The sequence below is a fragment of the Prinia subflava genome, chromosome 2, assembly GCF_021018805.1.
Source record: "Prinia subflava isolate CZ2003 ecotype Zambia chromosome 2, Cam_Psub_1.2, whole genome shotgun sequence".
NCBI classification, from domain to species: Eukaryota; Metazoa; Chordata; class Aves; order Passeriformes; family Cisticolidae; genus Prinia; species Prinia subflava.
In genome coordinates this window covers 101907197-101923185 of record NC_086248.1, presented here as the reverse complement: position 1 = coordinate 101923185, position 15989 = coordinate 101907197, and positions in this window count along the sequence as shown.

Here is a 15989-nt window from a genome sequence, read left to right as displayed (position 1 = left end):
AAAGAAAAAGCAGCTCTATCTCTGTGTCCAAATATCTTCTGCTCTGACTTACCTCTGTCTGTGCAGTGGTACTATTTCCCTGAAGTAATCTTTATCATACTTGCGACTTCACACAGTGTGTTTTATATGCCACAAAGAGTTACAATTCCACTGGGATGTATTTGACTTGGGAACATAACAGATGCTGTCTCTGAGTAGATGGGGTAAAAGTCCCCTGTACTAAACATGGGAGAAAGAAGGAGTGACTATAGCAAGTGTAGAGAACATCCAAAGGAATATAAAGATGAGGAAAAAACCCCTTTGAGAGTGGACAGAGATAGTGAGGTGAGGTTTGTCCACTGTGTTTTAAGTTTCCTGTAACGTCTTAGTTATCTGAGATCTCTGGGCTTATCTTCCTAAAAGTGGCAGCTAGGAAATTACATTCTCACTGTGCTGTTTCATCAAAGTGGCTGCTGTTTTAACAAGATGCATTAGCCAGAGATTGATGGCCCCATTTGCAGCATGAAAGATCAGTGCTGTTTACATCAGTGAAGGTCTGAGCTCCTTGGAGTTCCTGCTGACAGGGGAATGTTGGTAATTGCCAGGGAGGCAGAGCTGGTGGAGAGGCTGCTCCCCTGTATCTGGGCATCACACTAGGGATGGGCATCCCCACGCCTTCCACATTACCTGCGGGAACTATTGCAGCCCTCCCCTGCACTGGCTCAGAGACTGAGTGTAAGTGAGGATAGTTCATTTTGGGATCCCCTTGTAGGAAGCTGTTCAGAGTCATTCTCACATGGATGTTGTTTCTGTGGAGCAGCAGTATGGCTGGGTTATGAGAAGGAAGAACAGACCTTCCTCTGGAGGTGTAAGTCATCTGTCCCATCCATGTCATCTGTCCCAGATAACCGAGTTGCCTCAGTCCAGAACTTCTACTTGTTCTCAAGACCAAAAGGGTAACAGGGAGGATATGGGGTCACTGACTGGGTCTACTAAAGCCTACAAAATACACTTATGAAGTCAAGTCTTAATCCCTTTTGGGAATGCTTCATGAGCTTGTTGATAGGGAGTCAACACTGGCCTGTTGTCACTCCTGCAATGAGCAGAGGTGTAAATGTCAGGCAGACCCTTTGAATCAGGCAGTGGGGATGGTGGTCATAGAGGAGGATAGCAGAGTTCATGAGAAGAGAAAGTAAAGGAAAATTAAGGCAGATATTATAAACATACAGTCAAAGATAGCAATGGTGGGATGAATCAGTGAACAACAAGAGGAGCTGAATCTCTTATAGATTTCTTGCTAAGAGCATCTACAGGTAGGTCACCTCCATCTGTGGTCTTGTGTCAGTTGTGACCACATTCATGTTTACTGAGCTGGATTGGGGTTTGTTACTGAAGACTGCAGCTGGATTCACAGAACTAAAATATGTGATTTTCCTCGTTCAGAATTTCAAGTGATTTTCAGATGTTCTTAGCTGATCTTTATGCCTCTAAGAGCCTGTATTTGACCATCTGTCTCCAATTACTCTTTTCCACCCTGCAGACTTTTCTCTCTGCAGTTCTCACAGATCTTTTTTTTCCTGCTCCGTTATTAATAAAAGGGACATTAAAACACTCTCAAAGTATCATTTACCCTATTTGAAGGATAACTTCATCCATCTGGGAAGATGTGGTCTGGGGTTCTTATCCCCGAGATTCGGCAGTAAAGTGTCTTTTGCCCTCTGAAACATCTCGTGCCAGAAGCAGAAGAAGAGTCAGAAGCCACCATCTCAGGTTTTCCAAGGTTGTTTATTCTTTCTTATCTCATAGTTCTTTCCGTGCTCTGTCAAGGTTCCTGCTGCAGCTGGGAACTCGTGGCAACTGCCCCCTGGACGGGCAGTCTCAATCTTTTTGTACCATCTCTCGACACAACCATTGTCCACAACTTAGTCTCTATTTACAACTAATTGCCAATACCTACCACCTATGCTAACCATGTCACCTTTACTCTAAACCAATCCCTTGTGACCCAGCACTGCAGAAAATGGAGGGCAAGAACAAGAAGGAAGGAGAACAGATCCATGCCTTGATTCCTCCATCTTGGCTCTTCAGCCTCCATTCTAAAAAACCCCAAATTCTACTTTTTCACCCTGTGATTAACTGCTACTCATTTCACACTCTTGAGACTTGTAATTCCTCTTGGACTCTGTGCCAAGGTTTCCAACCCCCCTGTACAGACTTCAAACCCCTCTGTACAGGTTCCAAACCTCCTGCTTGGGTCCCAGACCCCTTTGATAAGGTCCCTGACCCTCCAGGGTGACCAGAGGAATGCCCTGGACTCCAACAATGTGGGAGAAGACAAATGACTCTTTTTCCTGAACTTCTCTTAAGAACAACTATTTTTTTTTCCTAAGGTGCGTAGGGTGACTGAGTGCTGTGGCAGAGTTCTTGGGCCAGACACAGAATAAGGCTTTAGGAGATCTGTGTTCACTCTTAAGCTCTGCTTAATCATTCTGATTTCTATCTGTTTGATAGATAAAATCATCTGTGTCCTTACTTTCTTTTTGTTCTGGTGCTGCCAGGACCTGAGCAAACAAAATGTGCTCTGCACACTCTGCCCCACCTCCTGGGACTGTGACTGTTCTCAGGAGTTGCTCCAATACAGTGCAGGTGTAATCTGGGATCATGGCATTGAGGAAAAACTTTTTCGTAAAGGTGCCCTAAACTCAGACTCTTTCTCTTGGTCTTTTCTTGAGCTGTGCTTTATGTAGACCAATGTATGGTCCTGTACCTGCTAATACTGACCTTGTTTTCCTGCTTGACCTTGAACCTTTCTCATCAGCATAGAAATGTTCAGTGATGACTGCTGTCTGTGGTTGCTCTCACTGGATGTGCTCTGCCCTTCTCATTCAGGTTCTGTTGGACTGTCTTTGTTAAAAAAGGAAAAAGGGAGCTCTTGTAGACTAGGTCTTTTTTTCTGACAGGGCTCAGAAGAAATGAGGTGCACAAAAAGTTATTTCTCCTTGAAAGTCTTTCCCAGCTTCTGTCAGTTTAGGTAGGACCTGTTGAACCTGAAGGTACAGATATGCAAGCCTATCTTCTCTCAGGATAGTGAATGTTGTAGACATCTGTGTGCCAAATATCTCTGACTAGCTCCACTTCCCTGCCTCTCATGGATTCAAAGGCCATCTGTCCATCTTGGTTCATTTTTTCAAGGGCAGATTCCTTGCCAAAGTATGTGAAATTTATACCATTTGTCTGTATTGGGATATTTGGTCTATTTTGTCCAAAGGACATTAGTTTGAAGATATTTACTTGAACATCTCTGGATTTCTTAGCTGACTTCTCTGTTTCACTCTAGGTGAGTGAGTTAACTTGACTGTAATGTGCTTCCTGCAAAATGTACACACTACACACATAAAAGATAAGACTGAAGCAGCAAAGAACAACCTTTAAATAACCCTTATGGCCCATTAGACACACAATGACACCTGGTAGGTAAAGGAGACGCTCAGAGAGATCTCAGGTAATCCCACAAAAAATGACTTCTGAAAGCCTTTGTGAAATTGTGTGTGTGACTTTTGTAATTAATGGACAATATTGTTTGAACATGGCATGGTTGTTAAGGATGACATGCTCAGCTTCACCTTCATATAGGAACATGCTGAGATTAATTTAACATCTACTGTCCCTCACTTGCAGAACTCTGTGCCTAGGCTTGGATAGTTAATGAGTCCCCTGAAATCCTCGATTTCAGTTTTAATTTTCTCCCTTTCTGAGCAGAGGGGAGTCGAATAAGTGAAAAATCCTATGAACAAGGGCAGAAAAGGAGGTTAAGATTCACATTTGCTGTATTTGGGGTGAAGGTTTGTTTGCTGCCTATGGCCTTTGTCCTAGACAAATGTGCATCTCTGAAGACTATCTCAAGTCCCAAAGCAGTGTAAACCAGAACAGGGTGCTTAGGGTATGACCCCTTAGCTCTAAGCTGATTCATCGTCCACATGAAAATTAAGCTTCATACACTCCTCTTCTTTCTCCTATTAAAGGAGTCTCTCTGTTGTGGAATAATAGAATAGTTTCATTTGGAAAAGACCTTTAAGATCACTGTATACAACTGTTAACTAGCCTTGCTCTTCTGGCCAGTTCTGCCTGAAGAACCATATCCATCCATCAAAGCCCTCCAGGCACACAAGCCTGTAGGTACTATGTGACAGTGATCCAAATGAGTTCATAATGCTGGAATGCACACAGATTCCTAACTCCTCCTGTTTGTTCCCCATGCTGCATGGATTAGTGCTCGAGCACTTTAACAACACATCCATTTAAAAGAAGGATATGTGAGAGCTTTCTCATCAGCAGGGAGATACCCATTGCTCTTATTCAGCACTCACTTCACTCTCTCTTCTGGTGCCACCATATGATTTAGGCTCAGTTGCCTTCAGTGCTGCTCAGAAAACAGCCCCTCATCTGACTGACATCATGGCACCAAATCTATTCTGTAGTTGCTGACCTGAAAGTGGAGCAGCAACTTTCCTCCTGGTGCCTGAAGTCACCAGCTTATAATGGAGGCGGTCTTTTTTCCCCAACACACTGAGTACAGGCTCTGAATTTTCTTCCTGCTGTGCCGTTGGGTGTTCAGAGCCTTGGAGAAGATTCTGTTCTCTTTCCTATAACATCTGATGCTGTGCAGACTTCCTATCTCCACATGCACTTTGTCAACAACTTCCTTCAAGCAGGAAGGCTCCTTCCCCATCTCAAACCTGCCAGAGGAGTTAAGCCTGTGTTGGAGCAGTTGCTGCTGGACTCTGCTGCATCACCATGAGTGCTAAGCACACACACCCTATCCTCACCAGAATTCCTGGGTTTCTTCTATGTGCTCTTTGCAAAATTCTGCATCAGTTGCACCTTCTGCTACAGCAGAGCAGCCCAGTTTCTGATTCTGTATCACAAAATGTAAACTTATGTGGCAGAGATGACAAACTTTCCTTATTCAGGAGCTCAGGGACACAGGAATCATGGAGCAGAAGGAAGACTCAAATGGCACTCCTGCAAAGCAGAGGTTCCTCCTCTAACCTCCTCCTGTCTGTGTAGGTCTCTCTGTATGGAGCTTCACCACTGTCTCATCCCATCCATTTCAGTGCAGTGAATAAAACCAAGGCCACCTATCTGGCATGCAAAGCCTTAGTCAGAGCTCATCAGGTCAAACAGAGTGTGGTTGTAGCTGCATCACTGGTAAGGCATTAACTTTAGTGTGGGAATGGACTGAGGTAGTGTTGCAGTGCACTAAATAGTTCATTTTGTTATTATATTGCACTGGGTGGTTTGTGGTATTTGCACACAAAAGTAGTTTTGTTATATTTTGCACACCCTATATTCTGTGAAGTAAACACTTCTCTAAGAGTGGAAGACCCAAAAGTCACAATTTTCTTGTTGTGTTAATTAAAGACAGTCATTGAGATGACCGTCCCAAATTAAAGAATGTGTTCACTAAAGAGTTTGAAGTGTTAAGAATACAGTTCACCTGTTGTAACATTTGTTATAAGTTGTTTTACAGTTCTGTGATCCCAGTTCTTAGATTCCTAGTTTCCCTACTCCTCCTTCCCTGCTGTGCACTGCCTCCGCTGCTCCCCACCTGCCTGTCAAGACATCGCTACTGTTACTCCGTCTCTGCTGCTGCTCCTGGCCTGTCCATCAAGCTGCTGCCGACCCAACCTCCAATGCAAAAACTCAGAGGCTCCAAGGGTGCATTGCCCCACCAGGAAGTCCAGTTGGGGAAAATAATTCCCCAGAACGGCGGACCAGCACCGAACCGGAGCCCGAGGATAGCACCACGAGGTCGGCTGACCATCCAGCTGCCAGGCAGAGTCTTCTTCTTCCTCGCCCTCACCAAAAAGTACTCGACCAAGGAGAGACCCCTAGACCGGGCGAACTACAGCAGGTTTCCGCGTCCTCTCGCGAGGACCCAAGCCCCGGCTCTACGGCCCAGGCAGCAGATCCGAGAGACTCCTCCTTCGCGGCGTTGACTCCGTTGGAGCAGCGGTGGTGTGCGCAGCCCCCGAGTCCCCTCCCCGCTAAAAGAGCTGATCAATAAAGGTGCTTTAACTGGAGCAGAAGGTCTCCTTGCCCATTTCTAACATTCTGTACCCCCCTTTCGGTTTTGGTATCCTCTATTCAATTCCTCCCCACGTCCTCTCCCCCTCCCTGGGTCACCCCCTCCCTGCCCCCTTTTCCCTGGGCTTAAAGCCCCTCTGGCAGGTGGGTCAGCCTTTTTGTGTTTCTCCTGGAGGTGGGTTCTACAATAAAGCTGTGGGACTGTGGTCTCGAGGAAGAGAAAGAATGCCTCTCTGTCTTTTACCTTTGGCCCATCACTGGGGTAACACACGGGGGTCTGGAGCTAGCCAAGATCTGACCCCAAGAGCCTGGGACCTCAATAAGGTAGTTTTCTTTTGCCTGGACTAAAAGTCATTACATTTGATGACTTCTGTTCAAAAGTGCAATTGCACAGCCTGCGCTGGTGTTTGATGGGGAAAGCTGCAGTCCCATCCAAAGCTGTGGTAACAAAGGAGGAATTACCCTGATATCTACAGGTCCATTCCTGGTTGGGGTGTGCTGAAGTAACTCAACTTCCAGTTGAGCCTGTTTTAGAGATGTCTCTGCTCTGTCGGGTCATGAACAGAACAGTTTTCTTCCATGTGCAAACATGTACCTTGCAGCTATTGGTGTGTCCTATGGATACCTTTCACACACAGCAGCTGAAGGAGCCACAGAATTCTTCCCTGGACAGTGGTGGCTGACTGTGTGAAAGTTGCTATGCAAGGGTCAAGCTAGAAGAAAGTGTGGGACCTAAGGACAGTGCAGATCATTATGTTCTCTGTGTTTTGGAGAGAGGAGGGAGAGAGAACAGAACTTGGGAAGGAAGTAGAGGACAGGAAAAATGTATCTGGCAATAATGAGAAGAGAAAGCCAACTTCTACTCTCAGGGCAGGGGACTGAACGGAACAGTAGGCTTGAAATTTGCAGATAAACTATTTCGCCTTCTCTCTAAAACTTTAAATAAAGTAAGATGTTGAGATACACTCTGTCAACAAAACCCAAGAAAATCTGGCTTATGCATTTTCTTCTTCTTGCCTAAAAAATGCTACAGGCTATACAAGAGCCCAAACTCTCTGAAGATGGGTTTTCTGCTTATTCCAAGAAAACCAGCGATATCACTGGGAATAGCTTCGAGTCAGACAGGGCTGATGTAACAGTGTGTGTGTAAGATTTCTGAGTTTGATGCCATCTGCTCACGGAGAGCATTGGCTCGCTGTAAGGACGTCAACAAAAAGGCTTGGGAAGCTTGTGAAGATGAGGAGGGGAAATAGCAGGCTCCAGAGTGTAGGAAAATTATGACTTCTCTGTGTGGTTGTAGCTGTCACGAGATTTGTCACTTGGGGTTTTTTTGAATTCTACTTCATTCCTACTGACCACTGAGAAATGTTAGCAAGAGGAGAGACACGAGTTAAACTGAGAGAAATATGGGCAACGGGACTAGCAGGCTGATCAGACCAAATACCAATATGGAAGTTTTGGGAAAACTTCCATATGGTTCTTGGAGACATAACTTGTGAACTCCCAGAGAATCAGCTTGGTGTGTCAGTGGAAGAAAAACAGCTACTTAGCATTACACCTAGGAGCTATAAGATCTCTTTGATGCAGCCCCCCCAATACCTGTGAGGTATTCTGTTTAAAAAATAAAATTGTAAAGAAAAGGTTGAATTTAAATCCCAGGTGGTAAACTTAATAGGAATGTTCTTTGCTTCAAAAGTCACAATAACTGTACATTGAAATTTTTTTTTCCCTAACATTTGTTTTGCCGTTCTCTGAAGTATAAGTATGTTTAAACTGGATAATCATACCCAAAATTTTTCCATTATCAACTAAGAAGATTTTGGTGTTCTGTTGCAAATAAGCTGTTTTAAACAAACACTCACTCTTGCTGTGCTATTTTCGTGCTATAATGGAGGTATTTAACAGACTGCGGAAGTTTATCTATTCTACCTCCTGTGTAGAAAATAAAACTTTGTTGTTTTTCAACAGCGGATGCTTGAATACACAAAAAACCACTTTGTGTGGATGCAGATTGTCTGACACAATATTTAGCTGATTTGAATTGTTGCTCACTAAAGACTATTTTTCCCCCCTGAGCCTCTGTTCTCCTTTTTACCTGTGACAGGTACAGAATAGTTTATTTACAATAAAAAGTTTGAAGCTATGGCCATCCATGGAGTCCAGGGAAGGGCTGCTTTGCTGAGTTGGAGGTAAGAAGGGGCACAGTTCCTTCCTGACACACAGCTGTGTTTGTGTGAGGTCAAAGGGACAAGGTCAGGCTGGGAGCCCCTGTGGTAGAGTTGGAATGGATAAGCAAAGTTGTAAAGCTCATTTGCGTGGTTTATAAAGTGCAGATCATGGACTTACCGGGTCAAACTGTATTGAGCTGAGCAGCCTCAGCTCCCAGAAAAATATCCCAGGAAAATGTGCTTGTCTACCATCTCTTTGTAGTTCAATATTTCTTCCTCCATCACCATGTCTGTTGATTACTTTGATGTGTGGCTGTCCTTGAAAGCCAAGGCTTGGAATGACAGATGATGGGGTTACAGTTGTGGTATTGCTGGAAAACAAATGTTCTCTAGATTACTGTGACAGGAATGTCACTTGGCAGCTTACCAAAGTGGGTTTTTTCCTTATTTTAGTTGCAGTCTGTTTCACTCCAAAGCATTTTTTTCCATACTTGTGATGATGTCCTAAGAAAAATGTGCAAGGTTGCTTTGTGTGTTAACCTCTAGATAGAACTGTTTCAAGAATGTGTGCCCTGGGAGCAGAGAAAACTTGATTTGTGCTCTCAATGCTTAGGGCTAACCTGGGTGATTTCTGAACTGTGAAGAGAACTTTTCTTTGTCAATCTAAGGTATATATTTTTGTGAGAGGAACAAGCCTGTTTTTCCCACTGAGTCTTGTTTAATTTATTTTTATGAAGTACTCCTGTACAGAACACTGTTTGACTAAATTTTACCTGAGGTTCAATTAATGCATTCATTTCTAGTCTGTTATTCCCTTCTGCAGCTCAGTGTTTGGCTGCATAGTGTGTTATCAAAGCTGTAAGAAAATCTCCTTACATTGTCCTTTTTTCCAGTGACCACAAGTCTGCAAAGAAGACTATGTTAAAAAAAAGTAAATTTAGAAGGTGCCTGAAAAGCAACATAGAGTGGAAAAGGTGGGAAAATTGCAGATTTTTTTTTTTTTTGGACACAATGATGTAGAAGACAACTTTATAATATACCTGCTTTTGTACAGGTGTTCATTATACAGTTCATACTGGAAAAGCTGCTTTGATTAAAAGGCTTAAAACCTAGTGCAGCAATTTGCATGCTCACACACAGGAACATGAGCTATGCTTTGTGTTTCACTTAGAAAACTTGGATGAAAATGTTCTGTTAGGAATGCTGCTTTCTTCAGTCTTCACTTGTACAGTACAAAAAGCCTTTTAAGGAGAGGTGCAGAGCGGCATAGGGGTGCATAGGGGAGAACAGGCTACCAGTGTTGAATTTGTTAAGACAGATTTATGGGTCTGGAGCAGAAGGTGAAGGTGAAGGATTAGGGTTAGGGTTAGCTGCCAAATGTGTTCTCAGGAATTCCTCACTCATCCTCTCCTTAGGATGAATCCCTTTAAGTTCCTGTTGGAGTCAGTTTCCTGCCAAGGCTGATTCGATTTGCCATGGTGTCAGTGGTGGGAGTGAGAGCTGCGGCAGTGCAGGTTCTTGTCATGACTAGTCAAACTCTGAGCTTGTTCTGAAAATTCTTCTCCTGCAGCTTTTTCAGTCTTTGGACATAATCCTATTATGTCAGGCAAGTGGGCTGTGGTCCTCCCCATGAGTAACCAAAGCAACACAATTTTGGACAAGATGAGAAGAGAGACCTTTCTGTGTTAGCCTCATGCTTGGGACAGCACCTTGCTTTCATGGAGAAATAAGTTAAGAAGACAGCTCTAACATTGCTGTACCCTGGATTGGCATGCAGTGTTTGAAGGCTTACTCTTGGTGAGCCATTTGGGAGGTGCAGGCAGCTCTGTGATGGGAGTTTTCTGGCTCTCTGTTTTGCAGCAGTTTATGGTTTAGCACAAAAATGCAGAAAGGCTCTAGGATGTTAAGGAATCACAAACAAGGAACAGCTGGCTATGATTCCTGTGACTTTACTTTTGTTGTTGAAATGTCCTGGATGAGAATACATCCAAGGTTTCTTTGCTAAGCATGGAATCACTGCTATGATGCAGAGAGAGATGGTTTGTGGCAGCAGTGTTGGGAGGCTCAGTGGGAGTTTCTATCTGTCCCCCATTCCATGGGATCAGTGAGAGGGTAGGGCTTTGTCAGAGGGTAAAAGTGCAAGTTCCTATGTCTCAAAAGGCACAAGTTGAATTTTCTGTTGAGCTGGGCACCACTGAACTTGGTGTGTTAAAGCAGAGCTGGTTTGTAGTTCTAGGCATGCCTCTGCAGAGCACAAATTTGTGAGTGACTGGCCCTGGTCTTTTTGAGCTAATAGGGAGCAGAAAGAGCCACAAAGGATTCCTCTTATCTTTTGTGCAAGGGGTAAACCATCTTTTTGCAAAAAAAAGCTGCAAAATAATAAAACAGGTCTGTGGATCCCCTTAGTAAAGCTCTGAGTGTGCAGGGTCTTTTGCATTGGTCACCTAGTTCAAGGAGAGTGTGAGGGCACTGCCTTGGGTTTCACACTTGGTTTGTGCTTGTATGGGAGCCAGGGGGGTGGCTCTTAGGATCAAAATATACCTTGGACATGGACCTCTAGAACACCTGGGTAATGTGCCAGGGTTTTCTCACTAGGACAGTCCCTCAAATGTGGCAGTGTATAACCTAATGAACATTATTAGCTTTTTACATCAGCACTGGGAGCCAATAATTCCTCCTGAAATCTATACTGAATTGGGCACTAGGAAGTGCTGACATTTAACTTTCCCAAAAAAGTTAATTTCAAGGAGTAATTCACTTCAGACTAATTTTAGAGCAAGTAATCTAAGAAGCCTGAGGAGAGTGGAAATTCAGGCAGTCTGGACACCAGGACATCCGGGGATTGCAGTTCTGGAGAGGTGACTCAGGGTGCTAAACTCTTTATAGGAGGAATGACTTTTTGGAGCTAGTTTGCTTCAGGTTATGTTATGTGGGTGCGAGGCAAATCAACTCCATATTTTTAGAGCAGAAATTGTTTTCCTCCCTTATTAATGTGTCAGGCTCCATAACAGCACAATCTGCAAAGGTTTGGGTTTGTGGTTTTTTGATTGTTTGCTTGTTTCTCATTTCCAGAAATCTGAATGAATGGCTCCTTTCTACACACTTTCCAGAAAGAGGCAGGGGGAGGCTGTATAGTCCAGTTCTCTGCCAAGGGACCTGTTGAGTATTTCAAGCTCCCCACTCACTTTTCCCTGTATGCCCACATTGCCAGCTGGCTGCTGTTACAGTTTGCAGAGATGTTTATCTGGCAAAATAAAGGAAGGTTTTCAAATCTCCTGCTCTGGATTAGATTAGGTTTCTGGAGCCTACTTTCTCCTCTGTAGAAGCAACAACTATCTAAGGTGAGCCCTGTACAGGGATGTTTGCCAACAGGTGGTGTAGAGGGGGGGACAAGCTGATAACATGACAAGCTGATAACATTTAGATGCACTTGATCCTAGAGCTGCTTTTATCCACAGTGGAAAATGAGTCTGTCTCCTGAATGCAATCATTTGCCTTGTTGATTTGTTTTGAAAAGTCTGTCTCTAACTCAACAGTGCAGTGTTTGTGCAAACTATTTTAATTGCACTATCCAGCTCTTCTGTACTTAAATACTTTGTCTGGATGGCTGTTTATTATGTACTTCTGGTGACCTTCATTATAATCCTCTAACTGCTTGCAGTTCATTTGGATGCTTCCAGTAGGGCATGCTAGCTTTATTAAAAATTGTTTTTTTTCAAAAATATTAAGTTACTTGCTCTCACTTTGCAAAATAAAGTAAGTATTTAGATGCATTCTGAGGTATGCCTAAACATTGCTGTTAGATACATTCTGAGGTGGCTTAAACATTGCTACTTCATGTGTCACAGCTTTGGGGGACTTGAGGCAGTTGGTCCCTGTCCCCACAAGTCCTTGCCATCTGATCAGGGCTCAGGGGTGTGCCTAGTCTGCTATCCAAAGGGGGAATAGAGGGACACAGAAGGATCAGGGTCTACCTTTTGTTACCCAGAGGTGCAGTGGCAGAGCTTGAATGCATCCTGCACTTCCTGAGGGTTTGGATCGTGGCTTAGGCTACCTTAGGTGTGGTGGAGGCATTAGGTTTTGGAGAGAGCTGTCAGGGGAGATGCTGATGAGAACTTCAGTGGGGACTCCCCCTGCCTTTGATTGCATTTGTCCTTTAAACTGAAGGTCTCACTGGGTCTGTCCTGCCTGCCTTTCAGGGGTTTATGGGATTGCATCTTTGATAGTGAATTTCATAGTGGTTGGGGCTAGATAGGACCACTGGAGCCATGCAACCCCCTTGCTCATGTAGGGCCACCTAGGCCTGGTTGCAGAACTGCTAAGGCTGGAGACTCCACAACCTCTGGCAGGACTTGGTCACTCCTAAGTGCTTGCCATGTTCAAACACAATTTTCTGTGTTTAAGTTTGTGACCACTGCCTCTTGTCCTTACACTGGACGCCACTGAGAAGTGCCAGGCACTAGTTTCTTTACACCCCCTCTGTCCTTGGATATCCCCAACATCTGTCTGGACAAGGTCCTAATCTTGTCTGGACCCACTTTGAGCTGCAGGTTAGACTATAGACCTCCAGAGTCCTTTCCAAACTTTTATTTTCATGTGATTTTTATGGAGGAGACTAAGGATTGTAATTAAAACGGAAGTGTTTTTAGTTTTGTTTGTTCGGTGGTGAGTACCCTTCTGTGGGTGAAACTTTTTTTTTTTTTGTACACTCTTTGTTATTAATATTATTGTGGCTATTGTAATTTTCTGTAAATTGTTATTCCAACTCTCAATCTTCTAGTGTTCCCCCATTATTGGAAGAATCAGGGAAAAAGGAGAAGCTTGAGTGGGTTTAATTTTGCAGCTGTGCTTCAAACCACCACGCAAGCTCACCCAACAGCAGCAGCACTGAGTAAAAGAATACAATTATGGGCAATTTTGCCCAGGTTCCTCTTTAGTCAGAGCATACTTCTTTTTATAAGAAGCCTTTAATTTTGATTACTGCAAACACTCCAGTCAGAGGCACTCAGCAGGTAGCTATGGCAACCCTGAGATAAGTTGTCTAAAATATACCAGGTAAAATAATGAGAGGATAATAATATGGTTTTAGTTCAAATAAACTATTAAGTGTGAGTAACAGTTTTACATTTAAAAAATAGACTGTATTTCTGGGCCACAAATTAGTCATGGTTCAGGGCCCATTGTTCATCTCACTGCTGTAGGTGGTCTCCAAAGAATACTGCTAATATATGCTTCCTGATTTGTTAACCCAGCACTCAGCAGGAAAAAAATCTTGTGGCACCAGAAAATAAAACTGTTAAAAAGAGAAGAGACAGGGAGAGAGCTCTGGTTAGAAAGATTACCCATGCAGAGAGAGCTACAAGCCCTTCTCAGTCTGGCCTAGCTAATTTATTGTGACTGTGCCCCTAATATCACTTTTTTCCCCAAATCCTCTCTATTGGACCCAAATCAAAACTAACAATTAGCAGCTGGGTCAGAAGTGTTGTGCATACTCAAGATGGGATAGTTACTACCCAAAGAAAACTTCTGATTTAAATAGTCTATTGTGTTTTCTTAACTTGTGGTGAAGGAAAGGAGAGCTGGTCACAGGACTAAATAGACCTGTCCTAACATCAAAGAATAATTTGTCTTTCAGACCTGGCAATGGCCAAAGGATTTTTGGATCATAAATCCTACAGCAATCTTTGCAGTTTCTTTAATTGGTTCACCTTGAAGCATCTGGTACATAAAAGATTATTATGTCATTTTTTCATAACCAATGGCACAGTACTGTCTGAAGCAGACATAGTAAACAACAAATTTTATCCATCATCTATCTATCTATCTATCTATCTATCTATCTATCTATCTATCTATCTATCTATCTATCTATCTATCTATCTATCTAATATATATATCTATATATCTGTATATCTATATATCTATATATCTATATATCTATATATCTATATATCTATATATCTATATATCTATATATCTATATATCTATATATCTATATATCTGTATATCTATATATCTGTATATCTATATATCTATATATCTATATATCTATATATCTATATATCTATATATCTATATATCTATATATCTATATATCTATATATCTATATATCTATATATCTATATCTCTCCCCCTTTTGGGTATCCTCCAGTATTTCAAGATAGTTATAGAAAACACAGATAATAAGCAAAGGGCCTTTGCTGAGTTAGCTTTCCTTACCAATGACAAAATATAATTTAGTGTGTTTTAGGTCAATGGAGCTGGTCATGTGAGGAAAAAGTTCTCTGTGGAGTTGCTTTTCAAAATGGACTTTGTCATTGATTTTTTTGTTTTTCAGAGGCTCTTCCTGACCAATTTAAATTCCTTCTCCAGGAGCTCCAAGTATCTCTGGATGCTTGTTTTGTCAGGTGATGGCTCTGAAAGAAGTTCCCTTTGTATCACAGCAACAGTGTCTTAAATAATGCAGTTTGCAATGTTTAATCAGCCATTACTCACGGCAAGATTTTGCAGGTAGAAATGGGTGGAGAAGATGGAAGTCCTTCCCCCCTTTTCCAGAAGCCAGTCCCAGCAGGTGGGGGCAGATCCACTTCCTGCCTTCTCCAAAGCCTAGGAGTGTTTCCCTTTGGCTTGGTGGGCAGTCCTGCTCTTTCCCATCAGCTGTGCTTCATTAATAATTTTGCAGTGCCTTGGATTTTGTACCATTCTTCTCCCTATTGGTAGTTCCTGGAGTTTCTAAGGCATTCAGACATGAAGGTTCCTCACAGGAGTGGTCTCAGGAAAGCAGGGTGCTCTGTTAGGCCTGGGGTGAACTGGAGATCTATGTTCCACATCTGTCTGTCAGTCTGGGTTTCAGACTTCCTTTTCTCATTGAGTCTCACCCCTCTGTGTTTGACACAGCATAATCAGGATGTCAGGCAAGATGATGCTGAGAAGCACAAATAGTTCCTCTCCAGCTCCTGCTCTCCATGATCATTAATTGCCTTTTTTTTTTTTTTTTTTTTTTTCCTTTGATTTCTTCTTGTTGCCTCTATGCTGCCCCTTGGACCACCTTGAGGCTTTCTCATCCTCTGTTCCTCTGTCACTGGCTGTTGAAAGGCTGTTCATACAGTGAACAAAGAAAGGCAGAGCTGAGGTCTGTTGCTGAATTTTAATTCTCTTGTTGGCTGGTGGCAGGGAATTAGCCAGTGAAAGTCACCGGCATTGACACTTTCCTGCTACCCAAGTGCTTAACTGAGTGTTCTAGCAACAACTGTCCAGCCATGCCACCCCAGTCTCACAAATCTGATTGTGCTCCATTTCTTTCCCCCAGCCCTGGGACAAATATTAGAATATTCAAAGCTGTAGGAACACCATCATAGAAAACTCAGGTGGAAAATCCTGCCACCAAGGCTCTGGACAGCCCTGCTGTGGGACTTCTGGTGAGAGGCTGCAGGTTTGGGAGAGAGGTAGGCTGCAGGACTGTCAGTGCAAGGCAAAAGAACTGTAAAACCCCAGACAATCCTGTGTCTCCCTTGCTCAATTGTGCTTACTCCTGTAGCTGGCAGGTTCTGAGAAACAGCCTGATTTACTGGGGGTGCTGGGAAACTGCCATGTCCTTACTGCTTCTTGTCTCTGGACTACCAAAAGCATTGAGCTGCTGCACACTGAGAAGTGCAGGACTGGGTTTTATTCTTGCCAGCAATGCCAGCAATGTTTCCCTGCATCCCTGCTTCTGACTTGATCTGGGTTTTACTTGATCTGGGTTTTGCCTGGT